At 45.2% G+C, this 15,542-nt stretch overlaps 1 pseudogene; it reads left to right on the top strand.

The window, feature by feature from the left end:
• Nucleotides 1-6,770: 6,770 nt before the first annotated feature.
• On the top strand, nucleotides 6,771-9,815 carry LOC127675217 (secreted frizzled-related sequence protein 4-like; annotated as a pseudogene).
• Nucleotides 9,816-15,542: the final 5,727 nt, after the last annotated feature.

A 15,542-nucleotide genomic window follows, 5' to 3' on the forward strand; every position in this document is an offset into this window, starting at 1 on the left:
AAGCATTAGAAAGTTCTACATTCCACTTAAAGTGCCGGATTCCACTTGTTTGAGTCTGGAGTGGAGTACATATCTTTCTTTGCAACAGGCTTATGAAGACGTAATGACAGACTTTATGAAGAAGCCACACTATAAGAAAATACAATAAATGTCATGGCCTCAGAGCAGCCAAATGATTCTCAGGAATATTTTATTATACATGTACCCACCTCTAGCCAGCCACACTAAATTAAGATCAATATTTTAACTGCAGTATTATTATATTACTTACCCTGGGTGTTTACAGACTTGAAATATTATGACATTTTACTGCATGTACATATTCTTCAGCACAAAGTGGAATGCATTTTATTTATCTATGCTTTTTAAAACACCCTTAAGGCTTAATGAATATCATCTGCTACCAATACATATTTGATGAATGAAAGTAATACTTTATATCTCTTCTGATGAATTATCAAAGAAATCTGATGTAATAGACAAAGCCAGGACCCTGAATCAATCAGCAGGAGTACTGAGAAGAAAACCACTGTATTTTGTATTAGACTGTATTAGATGAGCATCATGTGCTCAGACACTATGGTAAGAGATTTAAAAAAAACAGTCTAAGAGGAGGCTATATAGAGTTATAAAACTGAGTAGCCAAACACATATTAATATTTGCATTTCCTTTGTCATGGCTTAAGATTATCATTCATCAGATCGTATCTGTGTACACTCCTATAAATAATAGGCTTAAGTGTGACCTAAGAGAAGGAAGATATCAAAATTGCAAATTTTCAAAATTGAATGAATGTTGGGGAGGAAAGGCAGACATCAAAAATGGCAAATGAAAACACTTTGATGATTGAAAGAGGGTGGCGTTAGTTGGTTTTCTACACTTTTACAAGAGATCTAAAATAATTTTCATAAAGCAAAATCGTTTTACACAATCCAGTACATGACAAAAACAATTTGGTTTTCTTTTTCAATTAAATTTCCTCCAAAGTAAGGGGCTTCAGTTTATCTTATAGATAAGAAACTCAATTCTATTGAGAATGCAAGGGACTCATACTCTGTATTGAGCACATGCTCATCATGATTTAAATACCAACTATGAAGACTTACCTACAAAAAAAATCCCATGCCCTCAATGATACATCTGAGGCTATGCCTAAATTTTAAACTATAGCTGAGAAGATACAAGTAGAAACCATCTTTCTGTGGATTTAGTTTGGGTTAATAGCCATAGAAGCCATAAAATGTGGTATATCTTTATATTACATCTTTTTTCCTGCTCTCTTTCAAATATATGTCCTCTTTTTGTCTTTAATCATTGTTACATAAAGCTCTGTATATTTATTTATATGCATATATATTGCTAATATTGTATAGACTGAACAAGTTTTGTGTATACACACACACACATACACACACACACACACTATTTCAGTCTGTATAATGTTGTGTCTCTGTAAATTTTCAGAGCTGGCAATTTGGTATTGAATAACAAATACCTTTTCCACAAAGCTAATTTTTAGAAAGAATTGCTCAACAACTGAACTATTTATTTTTTATGGTTTATATTTATAATTAAGCAGAAGGTAGCAAATGTTGGAAAATACATAATTACCATCCCTGCTTCATCTTCAGGCATACAAATTGGAGAGTCACCATGACTACTTCTGATGTGCCTGAGGAAATAGCTAATTTAACCCTCTGGTTACAGAGGGTCAAGATTATCTGTCGTTAAATGCTGCCTACCAAGAAATTTTTCTGAGAGTCACTTACATGACAAATATTCCACACCACTCATGCTGTGAGCACTTATTAGAACTATGCATTCATAAGCCACTTGGCACAAGCATTGTTGTTGCAGAACATGTGTAAAGGACAGGTGCTTGCTGTTATAGAAACAAGGAGGCTTTCATGAGCCCGCTGCAAGGAATGAATCTACAAAGAATACTAGAGGTTTGTTGTTATTGCTGCTGCTGCTGCTGCTGCTGCTGCTGTTGTGTGTTCCCACATGGAAAGAAGTTGCCTGAATTTATTTGACATCCTGAACTATTCAGCCACATAAGATCCCAGGGGCTTAGCTTCATCATGCTTAGGTCAGTTAATAGTGATGAGCATCCCTGTGGAATTCTGAGTTGGTTCTATTATTTAAATCTCAGACTCCCCACCTAAGTATTGTTCAGTTGAGCAAAGACTTGAGAGTTGTGTGCTAACAAAGTAGCTTAGGCTTGTATGAAGATCTCTAGACCACGCTACAGGGATGCACCGTCTCTAACAGAGTTGCTTAGAGTTTGTAATGGCAGTGCTACATTGCCTTCCCCTAGGGCTAAATGGGCTCCTCCAAGAAATCTTTCTTGCTTTCCTCCTTTTCAGATATGGGCAAATTTTGCAAACTCTGTTTCATCACTCTCTTCTGTAAAGTGATAATGATGATATTACATCAGTCTCAAACCATGTCATAACTATCACAACATAGTGATTGACAGATGTGTTGGAACTTAGTATTTTTTCCTATGGTAGACATATTTGCCTACATTATTACTAATTAATGCACAACCAACCAACCAACCAACCAACAAATAACACAATGAAACACACAAAAACCCAAAACTGCCACCACTGACAGTAGCCAATCAGAATCATGGTGTCAAATTCTGAACTGTTAAGAAATAAGATCAGATCTTATGGCCAATATTTCTTTTCCTACCTTCATAAATGTGTGCTTTATTGATCTTGTTTTTTGCTTTCCTTTATTTCAATGAACAGACATTAACCTTTCTCAAGAGCCTGGCAGGGAATCTGATTATTTTTCCTCTAGGGTAATTTCTAGTGTTACCATGATCCATTCAGCAAACAGCATTTGGCCACTTCAGAAGCATTTTCCCACTTCCATGTAAATGGTATGATTAGAAGTGAAAGGTAATCTTGAGTGCTGTTATGACATTAAAATAAAATAGTAATGACATTAAAATAAAATAGTAATTTTTAGTATTAAAATAAAAATAGTAATCGTTAGCAACCCCTCACAAATAACTATTCAATCCACTAGTGTTTAATACCTCTGCGTCCTTGCGTGCCTTTCACTTTTGAAACACAAAGCAATATTGATTTCACAAAGCAGTCAATGCCTGACAAAAATCAGTAGGAACCAAGCAATTGTCATGATAAAAACATAAAATCTTGGAAATGTTACACACATTTAGTTAGCTTTTAATTTGGCAATATTTAAAAGCATAGCCTCTTTTTCTATTACATACAGAGTTAGCTTACATAGACCTTGAATATCATGGTTTGTTGGGGTTATAGCTCCTCTTCTTCCCATTATTAAAATGAAAATTAGTAAAAAAGATTTTTGTATGTGGATATAGATGCCCACCTTTTTATATATAAACTTGCATATTCCTGAAAAACAAAACCATAGCAATAAAATAATTTTAATACATATTATTTAGAAATATTAACATAAAGTATTTCTGAGCCCTCAATAATTTTCATTACCCTTGACTATTAGAAAAGTAAAATGCAATTTAATTTCTTTCTAGAATTTGTTTTGGGAGAAAATCTTTATCAAAATTTATGTTGCCAAAACAACATGTTTATAACAATACAAATTTCTTTCTTCAATGAATGTTGCTTTGTTTTGTTTTTAAAAAATGATTTTCAAGGTCCCTGAGAGGGCTCGGCCTGGAAAAACATTTTCATGCAAGTCTGACAACCTGAGTTCAATCCCTAGAGCCTAGAGTGAAGCAGGAGAAAGCCAACTCCTGAAAGTTGTCCCCCAACTTTCCTGTGTGGACAATGGTATGTACACCACACACACACACACACACACACACTCACGCAGTAACAAACAAGCAAACCAACAAGTAAAATGGATTGAAAGGACGTAATTTAAAAATGCAAATCTGGTCCATTGCCTTAACCACTCGATCCCCTCATCCCATCCCACATTTCAGACTCTGCTGCCTGCCTTCCATCCCCTTAGTGTGGTGACAAGAAATGCCCATGCAATTTTTCTTTACATTTACTTCACATTAGACCATTGTGTTTCTTTTGAAAACATCTATAGTTCAGTTCCATAACTAATTTTTAATTCTGCTGTTTGACTTATTCTGTCAGATGTAAAGTTGGCAAAGACTTTTAATGATGTTTTTATTTTTGAGATTATATAATTACATCACTATCACTTCCCTATCCTCCCTCCAAATGCTCCCTTGTACCTTACCCTCTTTCAACTTCTTAACCTCTTTTTCTTTGAGAAAAATCACATTCCTTAAGGAAGAGCATTCCAGTTTGTTATCCAATACCACATGAAAACATACAGTTCTGAAAACATACATGTACAAGAAGCAAATAGACTGAGCAGATTATATTTATGTATTTAGGCACACACATACATACACACATGCATACACACACATAGACACACACAGACACACACACACATACACACTCACACACTGCAACACACCTTTGCTGGATAAGTATAGTTATCATCCCTCATTGAAGAAGCTTCTTATTACAACCGAAGGACACCATCACAGCAAAACAGAACTGGAACTGAACGTGGTGCAGAGATCAATGTATCAGGAGGAAGCCAGACCCAAACAGCTAAGTGTACATCTCAGCTCCTGTATCTATCACTTGGGCATCATTACAGAAGACACAAAGGTTTTAAAAGCCACAATAGCAAGACGTTTGCTGTGAAACCGTCTTTTATGACAATGACTCCATAAAGAAGATAATATCACTAAATATGATAATGTGGAAGAAGGACAGATGTCTTGAGGTCCAAACCATAGACAGCTACAGGGAATTCATGACTTCTGACGGAGGGATAATTAACCTCTCCTAGGAGTGAGACCCCTAAATGGATATCCAGAACAAAGTGGTCATTCCTGAAATCATATACCTATAAATATATATACATAAGCAACCAACTATACTCAGAATCTTGTGTTTATATCTGTCTGTATTTGTGCATAAATATGCAGAAATAATCAAAGAAAGCATGCTATCAATTTATGAGTAGATAAGAAGGGTTGGATGGAGGGAACATAAGAGAAGCTGGAAGGAAGAAAAGGAAAAGAGTGAGTAATACAATTGTATTTAATTTAAAATATATTGAAATAATAACTAAGTAAAAAAGAATATACTTGTGTATGTCTATTTATCAATATCTACTTATTGATGATAGATAATAGATGATATATAAATGATAAAATATCTATTATCAATACATAGTAGAAATACTGGTAGATAGTAGATGATAGCTGTTAGATACATAAGTAATATGTATTCATACATACATAGACAGATATTTAGATGATATTTAGGTAGATGATAGGTAGACAATAGATAACTAGGTGATAGATAGATGATAGATGAGAGATAGGGAGAGAGAGCGTCAGCTAGAGAAATGTCTTAGTAGTTAGGAGCTTAGCTCCTCTTGGTGAAGATCTGGATTAGTTCCCAGCAACCACATGAAGGGGCTTACAACTATCTGTAAATCCAGTTTCAGGGCCTTCAAAGACCTCTGGCCTGTATGAGCATGTGTATACACATTGTGCATACAAAATCTCACATACACACAATTTATATATATATAATATTTATACACACAAAATAAATATATATAATATTTATTTTTAAAAATGAATAATTATATGCTTCTTAAGTAAAACACTTCTCAAAATGTTTATTATCTTTAACTTCCTCATTGCCTTATTTGAATGAGATGCATTTTAAATTGCTTAATTAATAAATGGTAAATTGGTATTCTTTATGTGTTATACTCTTCTATGTATTGTAAAAATATGTTACTTAACCTTTCAGACGCCTTTATGAAGTTGGAATTATAATTATATTCATTGTATGCATCAGAAAATTGATACACAAAGATAGCATAGACAAACTTGTAGAGCTGGTTGGGACTTGAATCTACATGTTTTTCCAGTGTGCTCTGGGACATTAGGTGTCAGGACCCTCTACATAGTTCAATGAAAAGATGAGGTGCTCTCTTGTTTGTCATTGAGATGTCACTGGACACTGTTGGTTAACCACTGGGAGATAAATGGCCATCTGCATCTCGCTGAAAAGTACGTGTTCAGTCATTAGTGCAAAAGAACTTCCATTATATTCATAAAAGGTGTTCAAAACTGGGAAAAAAAAAGATCAGGTTGCTCCAACTCTGTACTTAGGAAAACTTTAAGGCCAACTTAGCAAAGTCTCCCCTTGCACAGGTTTGTATCCAGCTTCCCAAATGACTGAAAGCAAGATGCTGCTTTTCTTGATCTGAAGAAAAAAGACTCGAAGACTAAAATAAAAAAAAAAAGGAGAGACTTTGGGGGAAATGCAAAACTATAGCCCTTGGCTGTGGAGTGGAGGAGATGAAGTCATTGCTTCTGCAGGAGTGCTGGGGGTGGGGCAGCGGAGTGGGAGCCTGCTCTGTTCTTGCTGCTGCCAAAGCTGCTGAGCTCCTGTCAGGGGATGAGTCTGGATAAATAGGGTTCTACAGTGGCCATTGCCCACAGCACTCTGAGCTGCCGGGCCCAAGACTGGAGCTTCCCATGCGGGTCGGTGCTGAGTGCTGGCGCTGCTGGCGCTGGTGTGCCCAGGGGGCATCTACAGTCAAAGCCCCAGAACTCCCCAACAGTGCGGACTGGAGCTCCAGCAGGAAAGCTCACTCCACTGGCCCTAGGTAGACATGAGGAGAGCAGCGGGGCTGGAAGACAAAGGTCCTCCCAGCAGGGACTGTAGAACAGGAGGACAGCACCATGATCTTCTCCGCCCTGGTGGCTTCATGCCTGTGGCTGTGCCTGGCGCTGGGAGCTCGGGGAGAGCCATGAGAGGCTGTGTGCATCCCCATGTGCAGGCACAAGCCCTGAAAGGTCACCCGGATGCCCAACCACCTGCACCACAGCACTCAGGAGAACGCCATCCTTGCTATCTAGCAGTATGAGGAGCTAGTGGACCTGAACTGTAGCTCCATGCTGCACTTCTTCCTTTGTGCCATGTACGCACAAATCTGTACCCTGGAGATCCTGCAGGATCCCGCCGAGCCCTGAAAGTCTGTGTGCCAGCGAGCATGTGACGACTGTGAGCCCCTCATGAAGATGTATAACCACAGCTGGCCAGAGAGCCTGGCCTGCGGTGAGCTGCCGGCCTATGACCCTGGAGTGTGCATCTCTCCCAAGGCAATAGTTGCTGACCTTCCGGAAGATGTAAAGTGGATAGACATCATACCAGATATGGTGGTGCAAGAAAGGTCCTTTGATGCGGACTGTAAACGTCTGAGCCCTGATCAGTGCAAGTGCAAGAAGGTGAAGCCAACCTTGGCAACAAACCTGAGCAAAAAGTATAGCTATGTTATTCATGCCAAAATAAAAGCCGTCCAGAGGAGTGGTTGCAATGGGGTCACAACTGTGGTAGATGTGAAAGAGATCTTTAAGTCCTCCTCGCCTATATCCCTCGAATGCAAGTCCTTCTCATCACTAATTCCTCCTGCCAGTGTCCACACATCCTGCACCATCAAGATGTCCTAATGATGTGTTATTAGTGGCATTCAAGAATGATGCTTCTTGAAAATTGTTTAGTTGAGAAATGGGGAGATCAACTCAGTAGAAGGTCCATACAGTGGGATGAGAGACTTCGGGAACAGCAGAGAACAATTCAGGACAAGCAGCAAACAGCCAGCTGCCCTAGTCACAGTAACCCCCCAAAGCCAAAGGGAGGGTCACCTGCTCCCAAACCTGCCAGTCCTAAGAAGAACATCAAAGCGAGAAGTGACCCCAAAAGTCAAACCCGAAGAAAGGTGCAAGCTAATTACTTTCCAAGATGGAGCCACCCTTGAAGGAGAAGGTGGTGCTGCCTGGAACAGCCTACAGAACGCCACCCACCACTTGCCTTAAGGACCCTCTGGGGTTCTCTTTATAGACACATCTTGCAGCATTTCTCTTAGTGATGGCTTCAGTGTTTCACATTAAGTCACAGAGCCTTGTTATTTGTTGGTTTCCTGGTATGGAAAGTAGAAGAGGGAAAGTTGGGGAAGGGCGCCTGCATTCAGTGCTCTGTGTGCATACTGTGTGACCTTCAGTTTTGGGAATTTGACCTATAATGTATGTACATTGTAAAGTTCACATGCTATGTCAAACAAAACTTTTTTGACAAAAATATTGAATATCCTTTAACTTCTGTTAGGAAGTTAGTGATATATTAAATGTTATTGAAAACATGTTTTTGACAAAGGCAGGAGGAATGGTACTTAAAAGATCTTCATGTGTGTGGTCCGTAGGAAGGTTTTTCAGATGAGTGTGGCTTTGAAAAGTTTAGAGCTATGGGATGTGGGAAATGGTGATGTGTGTTTGTCAGACTTTCAATTCTGTCTTTACCTAGAAACTTTGAAAAGAAAGCTAAAAATGATAAGTAAAGAGGGGCAGACTGTCAAGGTCTATGTTCTTGTCACCTGGCTACCACACCATCCGGGAGATGCTCCTCACCAGTTACCCAGGAGCCGCCCCACAAAAGGTATTCTTTCTTCCTCTATGACTAAAGCAATAAAGAGCCATCTTGGATAATAATAAAACAGAAGAAGAAGAAGTCAGGAAACTGCCTTTTTTAGGCCTGTTCTTTTCTTTTCCTCCTTTCACCCAAGTTTTACTCCCAGCAATAAGTGTTATGGGGAGACATCGGGTCCGTCTGTTGGTGGCACTAGGGGCAGGCTGGTGGCACCGCAACACCCCTTCCCCCATCTTGCCTACAAGTTGCATGACCTGCATTGTAATCCACGGGGTGCGGTGGGGCAGGGAGAATCCTTTCAGATCCTGGATGCTGTTGAATTCAATGTATTTTCCTCCCTTGCCTACCCTTCCCAAGCTAGGGGAGGAGAGAGCTGCCTTCTTCTGCATGAGAATGCTTAGGGTGTCTGCCTGCTGGGACTCCCCTAATCCTTTCTTCTCCTTTCTCACAGCAAAATCTCAGGTTTTCTCAGGAAAAAGCTCGCATTTCGCATATTTACATTTGCATTTTATTTTTAAAACAATCCTATCAAGGCAAAAATCTGTGTGGGGGGACATACTTCTCTCCCAACCAGGTCTAAACTTGCCTGGAAGGCTGCACCTGTTTTGAGCCCCTACCAGGAAGGGTGTTTGTGGGGGATGGAAAGAGGAAGTTCTGTGGCCCCCAAATCATTGGGAGAAAGCAGTCTGCCCGCCCCCTCACCAGGCTGCCAGCTCGGCGCACCCGAGGGCTGAGCCCAAGAAGCTGGCCTCAAAGGTGCTGGTGCAGTGCTTGTCAAAAAATGCCCTTCAGGTCTCAATTTCCTGGCCGGCCATTTCTTTAGCTTGCAAGGCTCGCCCTGGGTCACCTCGGTTCTCCAGAGCAGTCCCGCAGGCGCTCCTTCCCTCTCTCTCTCCCTTTCTACTCCCTGCTTGCCCAAGGCTGAACCCAAAACACACCGCCAAGAAGGAGCAATAGACTTGGGGGCACTCAGTGCACCCTGCCCCGCAGTCCCCTCCCAAGCCGAGCTCGGCTCCTGGACTCTTGATTACCCAGATGAGTGTCATTCAGATCTAGGTCTGCAGGTCTGCAGCCTGCGTCCCTGGCTGCCTCCCTGGGGTTCCTGTGTGCTCCTGTTCCCTGTCACTGTCTGCGAGCCCGAGCCCCTCACCCAGGCTGGGGAGCACCCCAGTCACCTCAGCCACACTCATTTCGCTTCCTCCCGTGGAGGAGTTTGCAGCAAAACCGGGCAGCACCAGGCCAGGAAGTGGAAGGGAGAGAGCAATTCCCGTCGCTCAGCCAGCTTGCCAACTCTCCCTCCCTGAGGCCGACCCTCTGAATCCCAACTGCAACTTTTCCTTTCCCTCTGTTTTTCCCCTCAACTGCAGCGAGTGGGCGGGCAGCGGCTGTGGGTGGCAGAACAGCGAAAGCCAAGAGCTGGCGAGTAGGTGGGTGGGTGGGGAAGCAGGAGGGAGAGGAAGGGCGGAGAGAGAGGGGTTAGGAGAGGGGAGGGTGGGTGAGATTCTGCTCTCCTGCCACTCCCAGCCCGTGCAGGGGGCGGGGGGGGGGGGGGAGGGGGGAGGTGGGAAGGAGGAGGCCGCGAGGAGGAAAGGGAGGAGGCAGGGGAGGAGGGAGGGGAGGAGGGAGGGAGGGAGCCAAGGAAGATGCTCCAATAATCTGCGTGTTTCCTAAGGCTTGGAGCACTTGTACATTTCTGCAGGCGCATAGCTAGCCATTTAAGGCGGCTGCTGCAGCTCTGACTGCATCTTCTCTTCTTCCTCCAGCTCCGTGCCTGTGCACATGAGTGTGTACGACTGTGTGTTGCAGGTTGTCCATTTAGTTCTGCCCAGGAGGTGGGACTTGGTGACTTTAGCACCATCTTTTTTCTTTTTATTATTATTATTTTTGCTTCCCCACCGTCTGTTGCTGCAACTCTGCAAAGCCTCGGACTCGGAGTAGGAGGGCTTGCCTCCTTTTCAGAGCTCCTGGACCCCGCAAGCAGGCGAGCGCCAACCTGGCCACCACACCTGGCAGAACACACCACAAGAGGGACCCAAGGCTCCCACCCAGTGGGGCAGCAGTTGAGGCAGCCGGGATGGTTTCCTGTGCTGAAGGATTTTGCATCTGATCATTAGGCATTTCAAAGAGAGGCCCCGTTCCCCTTCCCCCCTCCCTCGCTGTCTTTGTTTCCTTACCCCCCACCCTGTTCTCCCCACTCCCCACTCCCCCCACCCCACCTCTCTCTCTCTCTCTCTCTCTCTCTCTCTCTCTCTCTCTCTCTCTCTCTCTCTCTCTCTCTCTCTCTCCTCCTCCTCCTCCTCCTCCTCCTCCTCCTCCTCCTCCTCCTCCTCCTCCTCCTCCTCTTCCTCCTCCTCTTTTTTAGAACTAGAGATCAGAGGTGGATGTCTCTCTTCGCCAGCCAAGTGTAGTTTCTGGCGGATTTTCTTGCTTGGAAGAGTCTGCCTGGACCGTGTGGGCTCCCTGCTGTCTTGCCCTGCAGGTTGTGTCTGCAGCAAGACTGAGATCAATTTCTGGCTGCCAGAGGATGAGAACCTCTTCCCTCTCCTGGAAGGGCAGGTTTCAGGGAACAGCAATGGGAACGCCAGCATCAATGTCATGGACATCTCAAGGAATATCACTTCCATGGAAGTCAGGTGGCCGCTGCCCAGCCCGCCCCGCCCCGCCCCAGATCTGCATCTCCCTCTTGCCCCCACCCCCAACCCCCGCCCTTGAACCAGCCCTGTGCTCCCCAGCTCGCCTCTGTTCGCAGCCCACCCAGTGCATCAGGCTCGCCCTGGCTAGGGAGATGCTGCAGAGCTGTGTGTTCCAGGTGACTCCAGCCCCAGCCAGGTGCAATCCGATGATGCTGGGGAACCTGGGGCCCAGCTCCTTTCCCCGCCCCCACCCTCTCCAGGCTCTTTTCCAGGGTGCGAATTGGTTTCTTTGCCCCCCACTAAAGAGCAACAGTTTGGCTAGTCTCAAGTGGAATAAAGTGGAGGCTGCTTGGTTTCCTGACTGGTGGTGGCAGATAGAGGCCAGCAGAGGCAATGCTTGCCTGAGGAGACAAGGATACAGATAGGGACTGCTTGGGAACCAACCCAGATTTTTTGTTTTTAACTGTTTCCTTTTGGAGGCAGCAAAACATGCCAATAAGTAAACAAGTTGGATGCTGGCTTCTCCCTAGGAGACTTTGGACCTGTTCAGGCCATCATGGACGCCTACCTCTTTGCTTTTCCTACCCCCAACCCTGCCTCCTTCTCCAACCCCATTTTGTGCATTTCTGAGACATCCCCCACCTCTTTCCCACCCTCATCTGCATCTGGGCGCCTACAGACCCTTTCCTGGCTTGGACTTCCATAACTGCCCAGGATAATTCCGAATCAGGCTGTTGGAGGGAGAAGAGAGAAGAGGGCCTGGCTTCGGGGAAGGGATTTCTTTCACAATTCTGTGGTTCCGTTTTTGTTTTTTGTTTTGTTTTGTTTCTTTGTCTTCTTTTTTTTTTTCTCAAAAATTGAACTCTGCGTGGTGTTTGGCTGGTTTTCCCCGTCTGAGTAGGACCTGGTGTAGAGGCCTGCTCCTTTCTTCTAGTATTTCTTTGGTAGGGACCTGGCCAGAGGCCTGTGAAGGAGCAAAAGGAAGAGCTTGGGCACCAGGAGTCTGCTTGGCTTTCTCTCAGTCTGCAGCCAGGTGACCACACCCCTCTGACTCTGCCCTGGCGAAGGAGGAGGGTATGGATAGCCTGGGATGTTCAGAGGGAAGCTCATTGGTTTTTGCCCCTGTGCTCTCATCCCTTGGGAGCCCCAGGACTGGGTAGGATGGTGGCCAGGCTCCCAGGGAGACATTTAGGGCAGCTCTTTGCCTTGGGGACAGACTAGAGCAAGAAGGAACCCAGTGTGCTGTGGTCACTGCCCTCTCAGAATCCCCCTCCCTCTCTCTCTCCTTTACTCCTCCAGTCATTGCCTCAAGACTAGGAAGCCTGAAGGAATTGCAGCCAGGCTCTCTCCAAAGCCCACCAGCTCTCTTGGTTTAAGGCAGACGGCTTGTGTTCTTGCAGCTTACCCTTTGAGGGAGATGGACAGCCCTGGAAGGTATCCCTGACTCCTGGAGACAAGCCTATCCCATATCTTAGCTCTGCCTTTCTCTCCTGACCACCTCTAGGCTGGTCAAGGATGACTAGATAGACAGCCAGGGGGCAAGGAGAGGGAAGAGGAGGACAAGGGAAGAGCCCCTACACACTTGCAGGCCAGCGTCTGTCCTGAGAGCAAGGCCTGGAAGCATATTGTCTCAGGGAAGCTTGGACTTGGATCTGGGGGCCCCTGGGTTGTAGGCATGGATGTAAAGAGCTTAGTGGCCTGTACTCTGGAGCTGGGCATGGAGATTTTCAGGTGATTTGATTGGATGTGCCAAGGGTTGGAGAGTTTGGGGGTCAGTGAGCTGTGTGTCTGCCTTGTTCTCTGCTCCAAGGATGTGTATATCCCTGGGAACACTCAGGGAGGCAGGATTGGTCACAATCAGATAGGTTCTTCATGGTCATGAAGAAGTGTCACACCTCTCAAAATGAGGTTTGGGGAAGAGATTCTATAAGGAAGAGTAGGATTAGTTGTTCCTGGAGACACTGGTGGGAGGAGGGGACACAGTTGGCCTCTTGTTCCTTTCAGGCTAGGAGGATTCCAGGAGAGGGCCTGTGGTGATCTAACAGGGAGATTTCAAGTCCCTCACCAGGGATTAGACTCTAGCAGGCCATCAGGACTCTCTCCTAAACCCATCTAACATCAAAGAGTAAGTGGTGGGAAAGGTCAGAGGTCAGGGGTTGGATGAACCTTCCTCACCCCATCTTCCTCCCAATGTCCTGTTATGCCTGTGTCTGGTACTGGCTAAACTGAAGGAAGGGCTCAGACTCCCATTCCAGAGGGAAGGAGTCTCATGGAGGGAGAGGAATCCTGTTCATCCAGGGAAGAACATGCCCTTGTCCCTGTCTTTCCCTTTAAGAAATGGAAGAATAAGGGGGGAAAGTGGCTTTCCCAAGCCTACTCTCTGATCCTAGCACTGAATTCTGGTCTGCCCAACACATACCTCAGGTCCCCAACCCAAGGTCTGCTGGAAGAGGTGGGGTCTAAAGAAAGAGGAACACAGGGCAGGGGAGGGTCCAGCCCTGGTCTGGCCTGGAAAAGTATCCCTCAGATTTATGTTTCTAGAGATACAGGGTAGGAGGGGGCATTGCCTGTCAGCCTGGAGCTCTAGGTGATGGGGTGCCGCTAAACAGATTATTAGCATGGAGAGATGGCATCTTCTCAGGCTCTTCTAAAGTAACTGTCCTCTGAGAGTGAACTCTCTGTGCTGAGCTTTTAGACAAACAAGATTTTGTTTTCTTGTGGCTCTAATTCTTGTGGTATCATTTGGAGTGGTGGCTGTGCCCATCCAGAGCTATGGGTAGAAGAGACTCTACCTGCTTGGCTACCTTGTTAATACAAGGAGGAAATCAGCAGCAAGGCATCAGGGCAGAAGGGTAGAACTCATCTCCATCTGGTCATAGCCTAGCTTCTCCAAAGAGTCCTTCCTGCCTTCTGTTCCCTTTCTCTTCAGAAGGACAGTCTCTTTTGCTACTGTAGCTCTTAATACACCATAAACTTATGGTCCATAGGCAGCCACACCCAACTAGAATCTGACATCACAAACGCAGGAGGGTGGTGGCCAAAATGGTATGTTGTCTAGGCTGCCTCCTTAGGCCAGGCCTACAGGGTTGTGTTGGCTTGGGATCATATATCCTTTGAATGGTTGAAAGAAGATGGATGTAGAGACTGTGGCACTGCTGGGTCAGATGTTCTTGAGATGGCTTGTCTGTGCTAGCAAAGACCATGTACTCTGGACTGGAGCACTGAGCTGCCATTTGTATATCAGTCTGAACTGCCTCAAGGTTCCAGGTGTCTGGTGGGTTTTTAGTTTCCTTTATTTACCCTTTCCCTCAAAGACACTCTGCAGACTGAACCGGTCATCTGGGCGGGGAGGGGCTCTGCTCTCTAGGCTTCTCTATTTTAAAGAGTGGGGTGGGTGACCCAGCCTTGACAAAGGCCGGTGAGAGCTAGAATCCTAGCTAACATATGAACCAGGGTATAAAGGCTTTGCAGCAAAGAATTCAGAGCCCCAGGATTGGGGTTAAGCCTTGAAAGGAGCCTTGGATGCTCCATTTGGAAGGAAGAGGTAACAGACTCTGGATAGGGTTATTTCCAGGATGAAAGCTGGGCAGTGGACTTCGTTGGTGGTAAGATTTTATACTGAGTCCAGGTTGTGGTTGTATGTTAGTATCTTCCATGACCCAGAATCTTCAGCCTCAGTATACCTGGCAGGCTGAGCTTCTCTTTGGGGGCCAAGGACATCAGCGCTGAGGCTACCTGGGAACTGAGACCATGATAGTTTGGGTAAATCCAGTAGAGCCCTGGCTACAGCTTTGAGAGTACTTGTATGGTGGGTCCAGGAGGGTTGATCTGAGTCTGGGAGATTCCTTAGGGTCCTGCAGGGTTCCTGCTACACTCTGTGGCCTGCCTTGAAACCCTAATCTTTGCCTTGCCTGACCATGCCAGCTGACACTTCCAGTATGGTGGCCCCCAACTCCAGATGAATCTTGAGTACCTGGTATATGATTATCCTTGGCCCTTTCTGCCTATGGCCCTTAGCAGTGTTGTGACATTTTCTCTGTGACCTGGAGTCCCCATCTCAGGTTCTCCATTGAGAGGCTCTTGCAGGGCTCATGTGCCTTTCGGGGGGGGGGGGACACAGTGGCAGACTAGGAATAAGAAAGGAACAGGATACAGTGAGTTATATCCTGGCTTTCCCCCACCTCTCTTGAGTTGTTCTGGAGGGCTGCAGACACTTTGAACCTGTACATCTATGAATCCAGGCCCTGGGTCAGAGTGTCCCTTCCAACCTGCACATCTGCCCTCTCAGAACCAGGAAACATCCCCCAGGAGGGTTAGCTTCTTTTAATGGTCTCCCTTGTGGAATTAGAATGACCCTGTGATCCCGTGATACCACTAAGAGTAGGGCACAGGTGAGTC

Source organism: Apodemus sylvaticus, chromosome 1 (assembly GCF_947179515.1).
Source record: "Apodemus sylvaticus chromosome 1, mApoSyl1.1, whole genome shotgun sequence".
Lineage (NCBI taxonomy): Eukaryota > Metazoa > Chordata > Mammalia > Rodentia > Muridae > Apodemus > Apodemus sylvaticus.